The following is a 16,637-nucleotide window of genomic DNA, read 5'->3' as shown; positions in this document are numbered from 1 at the left end:
TACCACAAAACTTGGTTGGAGTAGCACCTCAATGAGTCAAGTCAGCAGCAATAGGCCCACAACAGGAAACATAGCAGAAACTGTATTTTATAGTACTGTTATGTGCCTGTTTCTTCCTCATCCTTAAGAATGCATAGCATTCATTTTATTTTGAGGACTGTTAATGCTTCATCCTCCTTTTTTAGGACTGATAATGTGACTTTTTTCTCCTTTTCTTCAAGGGTGCATAGCAGCAATTTTTTTCTGAAAATTTCTAATGCATCTTTTCTTCCTCAATTGTGCAGAGTAGTCACTTTTTATAATGCTGATCGTGTACTATTTCCTCCTCCTCTTCAGCTAATTCATTGCTTTACCACCTGGCTATTAGGAGTTGGTAGAATTATGCCCAGAGCCTTAATGCCAGCTTTTCCAAACATCCTTTTATTTGAGTTTGTGGCCTATGCTACAATACAAAGTCAGGTACCTGGCCACCATATATTCCCAGAAGTTAATTTGCCAAATACCATTATTATGCACAGAATGCCATCCCCTCCAGAATGTGGAATGCCATGAGGAAGAAGAGGATGGTTGCAGTGCTGGTGGTAAGGAGTAGAAGTGCTGTGGTGTTGTGGTTGTTTGGTTTACCTCACCCCATGCTCATTCCAAACCTCATTCCTATTTGTAACAAGCAAATGTTTAATGGGGTCCCCCATCTATCTGTTGAAGTGAGCCACACGTAATATGACGTCCTTGCATTCCCCAGCCGCTAGGGGGCGATGTCCGCTGGGCACCTGCGATTGCCCACAATTACGGCAGGACCATGGATCTGTGTGTGTAAACATACAGATCCATGTCCTGTCAGCAGTGAGAAGACAGATTTGTGTTCCCAGTACAGAGGAACACACATCGATCTCCTCCCCTTGTGAGTCCCCTCCCCCTACAGTTAGAACACACTTTAGGGAACATATTTAACCCCTTCAGCGCCCCCTAGTGTTAACCCCTTCCCTGCCAGTCACATTTACACAGTAATCAGTGCAGTTTTATAGCACTAATCGCTGTGTAAATGTGAATGGTCCCAAAAATGTGTCAAAAGTGATATGTCCGCCGCAATGTCACGATCACAATCGCAGATCGCCACCATTACTAGTAAAGAAATAAAAATAAATAAAAATGCCATAATTCTATTCCCTATTTTGTAGACACTAGAACTTTTGTGCAAACCGATCAAATACGCTTAATGCGATTTTTTTTACCAAAAATATGTAGAAGAATACATATCGTTCTAAACTGAGGAAAAAAATATAAAAAAAAATGATGATATTTATTAATTCAAAAAGTAAAAGATATTGGGATAGATTCACGTAGATCGGCGTTTCTTTGTGCGGGTGTATCGTATTTACGTTACGCCTCCGCAACTTTTACAGGCAAGTGCCGTATTCTTAAAAGAAAGTTGCGGCGGCGTAGCGTAAATAGGCCGGCGTAAGCCTGCCTAAATCAAATAGTGAAGAGGTGGGCGTGTGTTATGTAACTTAGGCTTGACCCGACGTGATTGACGTTTTTCCCAAATGGCGTCCGTGGAATTTCCCAGTGTGCATTGCTCCAAAGTACGCCGTAAGGACGTCATTGGTTTCGACGTAAACCTATATGACGTCCAGCCCCATTCACGGACGAATTACGCAAACAACGTAAAAAAGTAAAAATTTGACGCAGGAACGATGGCCATACTTAACATTGGTACGCCGCACTTACGCCACCATATAGCAGGGGTAACTAGACGCCGGGAAAAGCCTAACGTAAACGGCGTAAATGTACGGCGTACGTTCGTGAATTTGCGTATCTTGCTGATTTACATATTTCGACGCGTAAATCAGCATACACGCCCCTAGAGACTTACGCTGATCGGATCTAAAAGAAATCAATGCGTAACTGATTCTATGAATCAGGCACATAGATACGACCGGCTGGACTCAGAGATACGACGGCGTATCTGGAGATACGCCTTCGTATCTTCTATCTGAATCTACCCCATTGTGTTTTTTTCAAAATTGTTGCTCTTCTTTTGTTTATAGCGCACAAAATAAAAACTGCAGAGGTAATCAAATACCACCAAAACAAAGCTCTATTTGTGGGGAAAAAAGGACGTCAATTTTGTTTGGGAGCGACGTCTCACGACTGTGCAATTGTTATTTAAAGTGCGACAGCGCTGAAAACTAAAAATTGGTCTGGGCAGGAAGGGGGTGAAAATGCCCTGTATGGAAGTGGTTTAAAAAAAAAAAAAAAAAAACTTTTACACAAATCTTCAATAAAAATATGCTAAAACTATAATAGAAGTTTTAAACAAGCACATTCAGATTTACAGAAAATATAATAAAACATGATAAACACATTTTTCATTAAACATTATGTAAGATAATTATATGTTAAAATGTATAATAATCTGAAATAAATGGAGAAAGAAGCAATGCAAAATTTGTATCACAAAATAATTATCAGCTTTGAATTTCTTTAAAATCTTCAACTTAACCTTAAAACTATTGCTTTTCAACCTATTACCTGCTGTAATACAATCGAAGAGAGTGCGGAATGTTAAAAAGATTATCTCTTGTAAATCCTTTTTCTGAAGGGCATAGAAGTGATGAACTACTTGAAATTCTACACCAATATTACTATTAACATTCTTATTTGTAAGTTAGCATATTCATATTTTAGTATAGAATATCCAATTTATATTGGAAGGTATGATAAAATGCCAGGCTATTTTAGCAATTGCTGCATTATTTCAGTTTTGCTGTAGAATACACATGTTAACAGATAATTTGTATGAATATTTAAAATGTAAAATTAAGTTCTTATGTAACGTATTGTGTCAGGGTGAGGCCATGCCAATGTGTTATAAGGTAGTCTGGGCCAGGTTATGGAGAAAAAAGGCCCACTAAAAGTTCAGGTGTGTGCTTTTTGTGATATCAGAATTTGAGATCAGTGCCACACCCTCCCGAAGATGTCAGTGATTGTAAGGTGAGAGGCACATGTATGCACCATGCTGTCCTGGGCAAGACAAGCCAAGAAACTGAGAGACAGGATCTCACCTCACCCAGGGGTTTGAGGTGCCCTAAGCCAGAGGCCCTAGTCAGAGTGATAGTCTATGATAGACGGAACAGCTGGGAGCTGTAAAGGCAAGACACAGAGCTGAAAGAGGTACAGCATTTGTGTGCTAGCCCTGCGGATGGGTGCTCGATGGTCTGGTCATGGCATGAGGCACGAGCAGTAGAGTTGCAAAAAGCAGTGGGATGCTTGAATATTGTCTGTTGACATTTTGATGTGAGATCCTCCTGTATGGGAAGCAATACATTTGTGAACTTTTGCTTTTTGTTTTTAAATAAAAAGTTGTCAGGAAAAGCCCACTATTTTGCACTACCAATGAGCTACACAACCCCCAACTTGCCACTGTATATAATGTATGATAATGCTAGGTCTGTTACACTTGTATGTCAAAAAATAGATGTTCAGTAGTTACACGTAAGGCCTCGTACAGACGACCGAACATGACCGTTTTCAGCGGACTGTCCCCTCGTCTGTACGAGGCCTAAGAAGTTAAATAGAAAGGTATTCTAGATTGCAAAAGAAGGTAGGTGCTCAATTTCAAAGAATTAGCTCTGTTTAAAGCTGAACTACAGCCAGCCTTCTGCACTTTAAGCTCCACCCCCACCACCACTACCCCTAATTGTGGATTTAATAAAAAAAAGGGTCTAAAAGCCTAATTTAAATCCATGGTTACACAATGTGCCAGGTCTTCTGCCCTGCAGAATAAGTGCCCATATTCCTGCTTGGGTGATGCTGGGATTTACCATTTACTGTCCAGCCACTTGGTCCTCCCAGGTCCTGCAGTTATATGATGACATCAAAAGGGTGGGGGGGGGCAAGACTCCACACTCCGTCGCTGGATCACTGATCTGCATTAACAGAAGAGGCACTTTAATGTGCTGTTTAACAGTAGACTTAAAGCTGGCCAAAGATGGGTAACTTTTTTAGAACTGAAAAAGTTCATGATGATACGTGATCACCATTTATGTATGCATGCAAGCTCTACAAGTGTGAGCACGGGGGAATGGGGCACTTTAAGTAAAAAAATATTATTTATTATATTTTTTTATGTTTTACTCTCTTTAAACCTGAAGTGATTAAATCTTTGTCGCTTCTGTTTTTTTAAGTCACAGAGGGGGCGGGTATGGATGTAACTTATTTTCCTATGTGTTCTATGGGCCACACAGATGGCAGCAGACCTGGGTTCCCTGATTTCCCCCCTTTCATGCCCTGCAAAAATGAGGGGCAAAGCCAGCTGCTGGTCATGCAGCTGGGCAGATGTCATGTTTTCTGCAGAGCCTGGACCAGTTCTATGACATCAGCCGACAGTGGGCTTTAGCCCTCTGGTGGCTGAATCTGGGTCACAAGTGTGCAGAATTAAGTGCACTCCTATGACTCACAGGAGAAGAATGGCCAGCGTTGGCCATATTTTTCCTTTAACCAATAAATATAGCCCCTAATATAAAGTGTAATTAATCCACAATTCATCCACAATTCATCCACCAGATGTCTGTTATCCCCAAAAACTTTCAAATGTGCTGCCAAGTATTCTTTTTCACACATATTAGACATCACATAAGAGGTGGGTTGAGAAAAAGCCTTTTCTTTCTCAAAAAGAACATTGTTCATTGGCATGAATAAAGTTTGCCATTAAACATACAGTATAGGCAAAGAACAGGTCTTCTGGGACACACGATGTAGACTGATCAATAAAAAAATAAATAATAATAATAATAATAATAATAATAATAAACATTTCAAAGGGAAAAATATTTGTGTGTGTTTTTATTTAATGTAATTCTTTTATTTTAACCTAATAGCTTCATCCTTGCTGTAGACTATATAGATAGATGTTTGTGTATAGATAGATATTATCAACTATACTCCAATAAATGTTATTGTGTTAACGCTTTCACTCTTGGTCAACAGAACTCTCATTTAACCGACATCATATCTTTGAGAAATTAAATCTTAAATATAATAAACGGGTAACAATATCTTGGTGGAGGGAGCAGTCCCCTGAACCCAGATATTTTTAACTCAGGAAGTCCGCTTGCCAGTTTTCCACTCACAGAATGTAGATAGCACAAGAGAGTTGGAATGTGGTTCTCCTTCTGGTGAGAGAATCACGCTTGCCTCTTTTAGAACCTATAGACCTCTGGTATCCCCCTGGTAATTTATGTAGGCTACTGCTGTGTCATTGTCTGACTGCACCTTGACTAGGTGACCATGTAGGAGAGGGGTCCAGTGTAGGAAATACAGTCTTATGCTCTCAGTTCCATAATGTTAATTGAGAGCATTGACTCTTGTGGGAACTGGGTTCTGGGACAGTCAGGAAATTCTATACCTCACACTAGCCTGTCAGGCTTGCAGTTATCAAAACCACATTCTATGAGGAGGGAAGGAATGACTTCCTGGGCTCTACGGCTGAGTTGAACATCCACCATGTCAGGTACATTTTTGCCTGGCTAGACAGCAGTAGTGAGAGATCAAGAGAAAAGATCTGCTTGTCACACGTTGTGATAATGTTAATCTGCAAAAGGGCTACCATGAGGCTCAGAGCCCTCATGCAGAATTGAGTAATGGAAGTTGACCTGAGAGTCCAACAGTTGGACCTCAGATAAGCAATCTTTTTTTGGGGAGGGGAAGGATATTTTTTTCTTGAGTGGTATTCAAGATCAGCCCCAAATACTCCAGATGATAGGAAGGCTAGAAAACAGACCTTTTGAAGATAATCACCCACCTACAAGTTTTAAAGAACTGAATTGTCTTTGAATGTTAAGAAAACGGGACAGTGGCTAAGAAATCCTTCAAAAGAAGGTCAACCAGTTACCCCATGACATAGATGTCCTAAGATCTTAGGAGAACCAGGAGCAGAGCCGTCAATATTGTGAAGACAACTGGTGCAGAGGAGAGGCTAAATGGCAGGGTGACAAATTGTTGACCGGGACATCTATGGTCCAGATTGGTGTAATTGACAACAGACGTCCTGTCACTTGAGAAAATGAGGGGGCCGTTTCAATGTGAAGAGGGTTTTTGGGTAGGCTTGGAGGGTTTTGTGGTTTAACACAACAAAAGGATGGACTAAATCTTGACTTGGATTTTAGCTTGAAGGAGGATGCCTGGGTGGAACAAAAATAGGTCATAGTAGAAATAGTAGTAGTAGTATTTTTTTGTTTGTGGGTGTTATCAGAAAAACTTTTGCTAAAGTCCAATCACTTGAAATTATACTGTGTAACCCATGATCTATGAATACAGGTCATGTGTCCTATACTGTTTGATTAGGATAAACAGTTACCTGTGATGTTACATAGGCACATTATGGAAACCGCAGCAAAGAGAGAATTGTACATATGAATTAGTCTGGTCCATTATTATCTCTGCACTGCATCGCAAATTTTACTGTGTAAACATTTATTTTGGGGCCCATATGGTAACACAGTTAAATGCGCATGTAGTGTTTATTACTGCATCCTAGCACGTCATCATTAACATGATGAGTAAACAAAGATTGTTTTAACAACTTAACAGCTCAAAAAACACATGCAAGAGAATTCAACAAAATGCATGTTAATATATGGAAAAAAAATAACAGCATTTTCGAAAGTGCATTAAAATGTACAAAACTAAAGCATTTCCACAATGTAAAATGGAAATCCAGCCTCAGTGTTCAAATGTCTGAAAACTTTGAGCTTAAAAGAAGCACAGTAAGGCCCCGTACACACGGTCGGTTTGGTCCAATGAGAATGAACCCGAAGTTCAGTTTCATCGGACCAAACCGACCGTGTGTATAGGCTATCGGTCTGGTTTCCTTCGGTCCAAAATTTCTAAACATGCTTCAAAACCGAACCGATGGACCACTGCCCGATCAGACCAAACCGATGGTTAGTACAGAAAAGCATCGGTTCAAAACCAGTGCATTCTCAGAATCAAGTAGACGCATGCTTGGAAGCATTGAACTTCGTTTTTTTCAGCACGTCGCGTGTTTTACATCACCGTGTTCTGACCCGATCGGATTTTGAACTGATGGTGTGTACACACATCAGACCATCAGGCCACTTCAGAGGTGAACCGATGAAAACGGTCCGAAGGGCCAGTCTCATTGGTTTGGTCCGACCGTGAGTACACGGCCTAAGCATCACAAAACCATCTTTAACCTCTTTGTAAACATTATACAACTTTTTAACACCAGATGTTAAATGCCTCTTGACAGGCGATAGCTTATTAACCTTGCAACAGAAAATGTGGAAAGTGCAACTGACTTGTCCTAGTTCTAGGGCATTCTGTCAAACAGAAAAACATTGGGGTTGATTTACTAAAGACAAATATGCTGTTCAGTGCAAGTGCACAGTGCAAGTGAAATTTGCAGAATGAAATGTTTAGTTTTGTTTAGTTTCGGATAGATTTGTTATGTTACTAATTTTGTTTTGTTGATTTGTTTTGGAATTCATTTTGGTTAGATTCATTTTCATAAAAACATTTTTGTTTATTAATTTTCTAACGAATTCCAAATTTTTGGAACAATTTGATTTTGGATCAGTTGAAAAATGATCAATCGATTCAAAATCTGTGTGAAGAATTGCTGATTGTTAAGCAGCGGGCTGGGAAGCTGGCCACCAAGTCCTTAACAACCGATGACTCATGAGCTGTCAGCCGGCAAAAGAAAATTCTGGAAAAATAAACAGCGTGGTTTCGATCCAGCATGCCCTGGTTGGTGACATCACAAGGGGGGCAGGGTTATCCTCTGACATCATTGGATTACTCCGCCCCTTAGCTATTTAAGAATTGTCAGATGGAGGAGAAGGCAGTCGATGGGAACCTTAGATGAGGCCAGAGGGCCTGGTATGGATTTTGGAGAGGACCCTATGCCATTTTAAAAAAAAATAATGCAGGGTTCCCTTTAAAATCAAAGCACTTGGTATGAGTTTGTGGGGGACCCCACGCTGATTTTTTCCAAGATTTTCCATTGCCGGCATTCTTTGTTTACATTTCGGCTCCCAGCTGATGAGTCATCGGTTGTTAAGAACTCATCGGCCAGCTTCCCGCCCTGCTTCTTAACAACCAGCTTTTCTTTACACAGAATTTTGAATCGGTCAATCATTTTTCGATCTATCCAATTTAAATTGTTCCAAACATTTGGAATTTGCTAGAAAACGTATAAACAAAACATTTTTTTTATGAATTTCAACAAAATTTGTTACTATTTCATTCAGAGATTTGGATAAATCCGAATCTCAGAATGACCCAAAATTTGGCCGAATTTGAATTGGGACCAAAACTAATTGCACGTGTCAAGTTCACTGCAAGTGCACTTGCTCCAGAGCTTAGTAAATGAGGGGGTGCTTCACTTTGCAAATAGAACCCAATCACATGCAAGAAAAAAAACAAAAACATTTTTGCTTGTACATGACTGCATGATACAAATCAGCAGAGCTCCCCCTCATTTCAGACCTCCCCCTGAGATCTAGAGCAAATGCACTTACAGTGCACAGAATATTTGCTTTTAGTAAATCAACCTTATAGCTTTATTGCCAAGGTAAATTATGCCTGCCAATGCTGCTTGAAGTGTTCTGGACATTTACACTTCAATGAAGTATTACCCTGGCCACGATGCATTAAAAAAAGTCTGTGGGTGGACTGATAATATATATTCTTCCAGTAGTCACTGTCAATCAGGCTCTGCTAGGCTGTCTAGGAGGAAGATCAGCCTGTGATGCCACAGGGGGACAAAGGAACTACAGATATGGCATGCATCACCACAAAATCCTATTTCTCCCAAGCCCAGGATGATGTGCACATATCTGTCAATGCTACCAGGGAATTTGCAGCCCCTGGTTAGCTTGAGATCATAACCCAGGAAGTGCTGCACTATACAAATAGAAAAGTTTAAAGCAGTAAAGGTAAAAATTATTGTATTTGTTTTGGATAGCATGCAGAGGGACTAGAATGCTTGTCAGTTTTTATTGCTATCTGTGCCCCCATTAAGGAGATACACCCTCTTTATTTCTCCTGTTACCTTTATCATTGAAATTTAAAGTAAAATAAATTCCCACATTTTGGGCTGTCCCCAGAAAAGTAGGAGACAGGAAATCTTACAATGGGGACACTAGTTCTGGTTAGCTGAGGGTTCCCAAGAAATTCCCTTAATTTTCAAGGATTTCCTCACACTTCCTGTTTGGTTATGGAACATGAAGTGAAGGAAACTCTCTGAAATGGGACACAGATGGTGAACAAAAATCTGACAGGGGTTATAACCCTCCCTTACGCTATCCAAAATATTACACAGGCTCTTTACCATGTGATTAGTTGTGTCCAATCACAGCTCATCATATAGTAACCAGGAAGTACCATTGATCAGCTTTTCCTCAACTCGTGCTGACAAGGCATGAGTAGAGGAGAGCCGATCATCTGCCCTCCTGACGGGGAGGTCTGCGCTGATAATCAGCCCATTGATTATCCGTGCAGACCCATCAACGGTGCCCACTAAAGCCCACCAGGGATGCCCACTAGAGCCCACCAAGTAGGCCTACTATAGACCACCAGGGGTGCCCACTAGATCCCACCAGGGATGCCAATCAGTGCCAATTAGTGCCCATTAGAATAGCCAATCTGTGACCATCAGTGTCAGTGTCTCCAAATCAGTACTGTCTATCAGTGCCACCTATTAGTGCCATCTATGAGTGCCCATCATTGCTGCATATAATCGCCTCATCATCAGTGCCCATCAGTGCCACCACAACAGTGCCCATCAGTGCCACCTCATCAGTGCCCATCAGTGCAGCCTCATCAGTGCTTATTAGAGAAGGAGAAAACATACTTATTTATAAAGTTTTATAACTCCCCCTTTTTCGTACCTGAGCCCGATCCAGAGATGTGCATGAGCACAGCAGCTCCAGCCACTGTCTTGCTCCTCATTGGACAGATTGATAGCAGAAGGACCATTGGCTCCCACTGCTGTCAATAAAATCCAGTGACAAGGAAGCAGGGGGCAGGGATGAGTCCCATTGTCTGTGTCAATGAACACAGCAGTGGGACTCGGGAGCAAGCCTGCACATGTGCCCCCCAGGGAAACAGCTTTGTGTGCAGGCATCTGGTGAAGAGGAGGAGCTTGGAGCACTGACAAGGCACTCCAGAAGAAGAGGATCAGGGCTGCTCTGTGCAAAGTGATTATCCACAGAAGGTAAGTATAGACATATTAGTTATTTTTCTTTTAAAAAAAAGAGGATTTACAACCCCTTTAACTTAGACTTGGAAAATACCAGTATATACATATATGGGAAAATATATACAAAAAAAATATGGCGCCTTGTGGGGATGAGAACATATAAACCAACAGCTGTCCCCTTTAAAGTGAACAAATCACTAAACTGTGTAGAATTATAGAGTAAAGAATAAGGCGCTATACATGTTCTTGTGAATAATTCACACAAAGAAAAACACTGCATCAAACTTAAATGTGCACATGAATGAAAAAATAAGCAAGCATAAAGTCCATAAGTGAATAAATCCCAACACCAAAACAGAATGCTCTGAGATAAAACTTCTAGATCTTCCACCATGAGTTCTCAGTATGAAACTAGCCACTCACCAGAGCTGTTTGACCCCTTTTTTACAGGACGGTCAAAAAACACTTTGGAGACACCAGATTGGTTCCGCTAATGGCATAAATCCACTCCAGTGGCCACAATGGCCACTCAGGAAGGGGCTAGCATGTAAAAAAATTCCCCACAGGAGACACGGATAGAAGTCTCATAGTGTAGTAATTTTTTAATAAAATAAAAACAGCAGCAATAATAGGAGTTACACTCACATGTTGTAATTCTGCCCTGGCACTAGGTGTAAACAGCGTGTGTGAGTCAGCTGATCCCTGGGGGTGGCACACGCAATTTATTCACTTATGGACTTTATGCTGGCTCATTTATTCATTAATGTGCACATTTAAGTTTGATGCAGTGTTTTTCTTTGTGCCAGTTTTTCACATGAACATGTATAGCGCCTTATTCTTTACTTTATAATTCTACATGTGTCAGCATATGCAGTAGGTGCAGGGCAAGTTTTCTCGGCTAGATGTGGTTGGTGATCACTAAGCATGAACCAGACAGTTACAGCAACAGTTTAGAAAGCAATCTAAAAACCAGACTTAAGGCAAAGTTATCTGTATCAAATATTGCATACCATACTGGCAGAAATGAAATGGAGAATGAAACTGGGTTCAAAGTTAAAAGATACACTATACCAGTAGAAAAAATCAGACAGCACAAAACCCAATCCTAACAGAAAGCAGCTGAACAATGGAGGTCAATATAAAACAATCCTTATATAACACATGTATAAAAAAGCAGTGCAGCGTTCCAGATAAACTAAAATCACATATAACAAAAAGTCCAAGGCCCAGATTCACAGAGAGCAGGCGCACATTACGCCGCCGTAGAGCAACCAATGTACGCTACGCCAACGCAGCGCAGAGAGGCAAGCATTGCATTCAGAAAGCTATTGCTCCCAACGCTGCGTCAGCGTGGCGTAGGTTTCGAGGGCGCAGGCCGGCATAGGTGGAAGTGGGTGTGACCCATGCAAATGAGGCGTGACCCCATGCAAATGATGGGCCGAGCGCCAGACAGATACGCATCACGAACTGCGCATGCACCGTGACGTGGACGCATCCCCTTTCGCCTGCTCACAACCACATCAGGAACAACTGCCTAAACTACGCCAGATCACTGCGTACGGCGTGAACGTAACCTACGCCCAGTCAGACACACGTCCAACGTAAAATACGCCGGCTTGTGTTCCCTGGTGCAGACCTTTGCATGTCTGCTGCTGGGTTGCACCTCCTTTATAGGGAATAACTTTATGCCGGACTTATGACTTACGCGCACCTCGCGTAGCCTGCGTCGGACGCACGCAGGTTCATGAATCGCCATATTTCCCTCATTTGCATGTTTGAATGGCTAATCAATGGGAGCGGCACCATGCTCCCAGCCTAAATGTACGCCCACCCTACGCCGGCATAAGCAAGATACGTCGGCGGGGTGTAGCCTGGTTTTAGGCGCATATCTGTTTGTGGGTCAGGCGCACAGATACGACAGCGCACATTTGCACTTACGTCGGCGTAACTTGTTATACGTTGGCGTAAGTGCTTTGTAAATCTGGGCCCAAGAGTGTAGAATTCAGGAGCCGAGGGGGATCGACAGCTGACATACCAACAGGGTGAGAGAGAAATCTTTAATGGTGAACAGGGTGCTTGAAAACAATCACTGTGCAAACACTTCAGTGCTTTCCGTCACCAGAGGTTCAGGCTGCTCAACTCAATGAATGGACCTCTGAGTCAACAGAAAGGTCATTCATGCAGTCCCTTAACAGGGGTAATGGTAAAGTTGAGAGGGCTGTCTTCATGTAAGGTCCTTCAATCAATCTCCTCATTCATTAAGTGACCCCTGGGCACACTCTTAGACATGCATTTGTTCATGTATAGTTCAATAGAAATACATAGTGCTCTCTGTATGTTTAAAAGACACTTATTTATTAAATAAAATGACTATTCACAGGAGCGGCACTGAGTCCCAGTGGTCGGAATTTAGTCATGTAACATATATAAAACCAGGTAGGTGGCTGTCCTGACATCACAAAGTCCACTGCACGCGTATCGTCTGTCGCTGAGGAAGTCCTTACCCACGGGCACATTCTTCCCAGTGTGGTCAGTTTTCTGGCTATGTGTGGAGCTCAGCCTTCATGTCTTCCAAACATCAGACTTGTGCTGACACCCCCCCCACACACATATTTATTCACTGAGAAAATCAGTATACTGCTGTTTCTCCACCCCCAACTCTCCAAGCTTCAGCTTAGAACAGAATTTAGTCACTAATAAAAAAAAAAAAAAAAATAATGTTGATTTTCAGGTTCTCCTTTGCACTCAGTAGGCCCTCCTGCCTACCTTCACCTCCCTATTGTGCCTGGCAGTGATGCAGAAGTGCACTGGGGGACCAGGGGGTCAAAACACCTGGAAATGCCAGTTTATAACGAGACTTCATCCAGAAATGGAAACTTGTTTTGCATTAGGGCAGCAGGATAAATAAGGGTTTATATTTATTTATTTTCACAGAAAGCTTTAATAGCGAGTTCAAGTTGATGACAGAATTGCTTTACGTATTATTATAGGATCATTTAGTAAAAGTTCATTACAAGCAGCCAACCATGTTTAGTGGAATTATGAAAGAACAGAATGTTTTTCTGTGCTCCTGGCTGCAAATACAGGTTTGCTTGGCTTACAAATCCATAGTAAAAGAACAAGCTAAAAAGATATGTTCTCCAAAAACAAACATCATGTTTAAATTCAACACAAGAATGGTTGCACACTTACAGATTTAAACATTACATGCTATTGTTTTATTTATTTGTATTTTTTTAACTTTGATTAAAAGCCCAAAAGCTTGCCAGATCAACAACAATTGGAAAGATTCTTGAAAGGAAATAAAATAAGCATAACATTCGAGTTGTTGCCAAAAGCAACCAATTACATTTTTCCTTTTTAAAAAATCAAAAATGTTTAACTTTCAAACTTGAAGGAATGTGAAATGCCGGAATCATCGAGTTAGCAGCTGAATTATGTGTGACTACACGTTAAACATAATGCTTCACTTTATAATGTAAAAACACACTTTTTTGGTGTCATTGTAGCCCATTGGCTATGGCAACTATATATTTTAGTCATAATAAACTATACATATGTTTGTAGTCTTCCAGTATAATGATAATAACTCCTTCATTAGGTGTTTTCTGCTTATAAATCTGTAGATTAACCACTTGTCTACAAGCGCTGTTTATGAATGGCAGCTGTTAGACAGAGGTAATAAACACAATCCTGGCAGCCTGGAGTGTGTGTGAATTTTTTCAGCAAGTGATGGGCTTTCTAATGGAAGTGACAACTTCTATAGCCCACCAAAGGTACCCCCCTGCCCAATAGTCCCTGTCATGTGCATGGTGGGTCTTATGCCGCGTACACACCATCACTTTATGTGATGAAAAAAAATGACGTTTTTAAAAACGTCACTTTAATTGACTGTGTGTGGGGGAAAACGTCATTTTATGTCTTGTAAAAAACGACCAAAAAAAATTGAAGCATGCTTCAATTTTATGTGTCGTTTTTCAAAAGTGCACTTTTTACTTCACAGAAATTGACCGTGTGTAGCAAAAAACGTCGTTTTCTAAGACGTTTTTTCATCCACGCATGCCCAGAAGCTACTTATGAAACAAGCTTCAATGGTAAAACGTGGTGAACGTAACCTCGCTTTGCAAGAACATTGTGAGAAAAACGATGGTGTGTAGGCAACTTCGTCTTTGAAAATTGAAGTTTCAAAAACGTCATTTTTTACTTCACAGAAAGTGTCGTTTTTTTTCATCACATAAAGTGATGGTGTGTACGGGGCATTAGGCCTCGTACACACGACCGTTTTCCTCGGCAAAATTCATCACGAAAAATGCTGGCAGAGCATTTTTGCCGGGAAAAACGGTCGTGTGTATGTTTTTCGTTGAGAAAACTGTTGTGGATCTCGACAAAAAAAAAGGGAACATGTTCTCTTATTTTCTCGTCAGGAGTCTCAATTTCCTCATCGTGTTTCTCGTCGGGCTGGTGTAACGACGAGAAACACGTTCGTGTGTATGCTTAGAAACCCGCGCATGCTCAGAATAAAGTATGAGACAGGAGCGCACCTTCGGTAAAAGTAGCGTTCATAATGGAGATAGCACATTCGTTATGCTGTAACAGACTCAAAAGCTCGAATCGTCTCTCACCAAACTTTTACTTAACATGCAGTAACATGAGATTAGCAAAAGCAGCCCCAAGGGTGGCGCCAGTGGAATCAAACTTCCCCTTATAGTGCCGTTGTACGTGTTGTACGTCACCGCGTTTGAGAACAAGAGATTTTGTCTTGACAGTGTGTATGCAAGGGAAGCTTGACAAGATTCTCGTCAAGCTTGACAAGAACCTCGTCGAGGAAAACAACGTTTCTTTTACGACGAGATTCTCGGTTTGTGGGTGGAAACGAGGGAAATCAGCAAATAAAATGTTCTAATCTTCCTGCCATTGAATGAAGAAGTAAGTGACATGTATTACATCACTTACGGGTTTCAGATGTCACTTTCCCTGGTGTGGCCAGAGAAGAAGCTAGTGGAGTACAATCTGTACTCCATTAGCTTCAGTGGAAGGCAGGAAAGACATCACAAACCTAATAGACCCCTGATGTCTCAGTAAAGAAACCCCACAATTTTGAGCAACATAGTGCCGCAAATGTCGGAGTGAGAGGTATAGTTTGTGGTCAAATCTAAACTGATAAACTGTAAAGTATTTTAAAGCAATGCCTATGGACATCTGTAAATGAGGTACAACTCTAATTTACAAAGAATACCCAATCACTTGCAAGGAAAAAAATAATAATTTTGCTTGCACATGATTGCATAATGGAAGTCAACAGAGCTTTACTAAGCTTTGGAGCAACTGCACTTACAGAGTGCAACTGCACTTTCAAAAGTTCACAGTCTATTTGCCTTTAGTAAATCAACCCCCCTGTGCAATGCAAGTGCAATTACTCCAGAATTTAGTAGATTAGGTAACGCTTCACTTTGCAAAGAATACTCAATCGCATGCAAGGAGAATAAAAAACAGAATTTTTACTTGTACATGATTGGATCAGTGTTTTTCAACTCCAGTCCTCAAGGCTCCTGAACAGGTCATGTTTTCAGGATTACCCTCAGATGAAACTGAAAAATTATCAAATCACCTGTTCAAAATAATGGAGAGCCTAAAAACACGACCTGTTGGGGCGACTAGAGGACTGGAGTTTAGAAACACTGGATTGGATGATAGAAATCAGCAGAGCTTTCCCTCATTGTACAGCTTCCCCCCAGATCTAGAACACATGCACTTGCAGTGCACTTGCAGTACACAGTATATTTAGACAAAACCCAAGCTCTACTGCATGATTGTAGAATGATGAGCAAAATAACAGTGCTCAGGCTTGTTGTGTCCCATAAACATCAAAATAGCAAAAGATGTTGGCAACTCGATTGCTTCTTCTAAATCTTTATTGAGCACTAACAGCAGAGCAACATCTAAAGTGCTAACATGAGCCTTTCTTATATAAAATAGAGATTGTGGTGATCTGATTGGGAACTCCTCTGCCACCAGTAAGAGGACATGTTTCCGTGGGCGAAGAAGTGCTCACTTTGTGACCACTTACTACAACAATTTAACCACTGCCTTCCTGTCTTATATGCGGATAGACTGTGCATGATATTTTAAGACAGGGATTACATTGTTTTCCAGTAAGAAAGCTCCCACTTTAGGTACTATGCTATCCCCCTCTTTATTTCATTCCACTCCCCCTTCCATTTCATCGTTAGGGACAGTGAGCTCTTATCCCTCTGGTTATAACACCTATAAACAGCGTAAAAGACACAGAAAAATCAAGTCTGGCATTTATTTTTCAACAGGTAGAACATATCCAGTTAAAAGTTTTATAAATTGTAATTCAAAGATAATTGTTTATCTAATTGATTGTAGTATTTGTAGAGTACAGTATGTG

The 16,637-nt window shown here is 41.0% G+C and overlaps 1 protein-coding gene across 2 annotated transcripts in view; it reads left to right on the top strand.

The window, feature by feature from the left end:
• The window catches only part of CDH12 (cadherin 12), a 1,098,816-nt gene that overhangs the window by 672,198 nt on the left and 409,981 nt on the right, over positions 1–16,637 (top strand). The window lies entirely within an intron of this gene.

The sequence above is a fragment of the Rana temporaria genome, chromosome 5 (genome assembly GCF_905171775.1).
Source record: "Rana temporaria chromosome 5, aRanTem1.1, whole genome shotgun sequence".
In the NCBI taxonomy this organism is placed as follows: domain Eukaryota; kingdom Metazoa; phylum Chordata; class Amphibia; order Anura; family Ranidae; genus Rana; species Rana temporaria.
The sequence above is the reverse complement of the archived record's forward strand: the minus strand, read 5'-3'. Positions and strand labels throughout refer to the sequence as shown.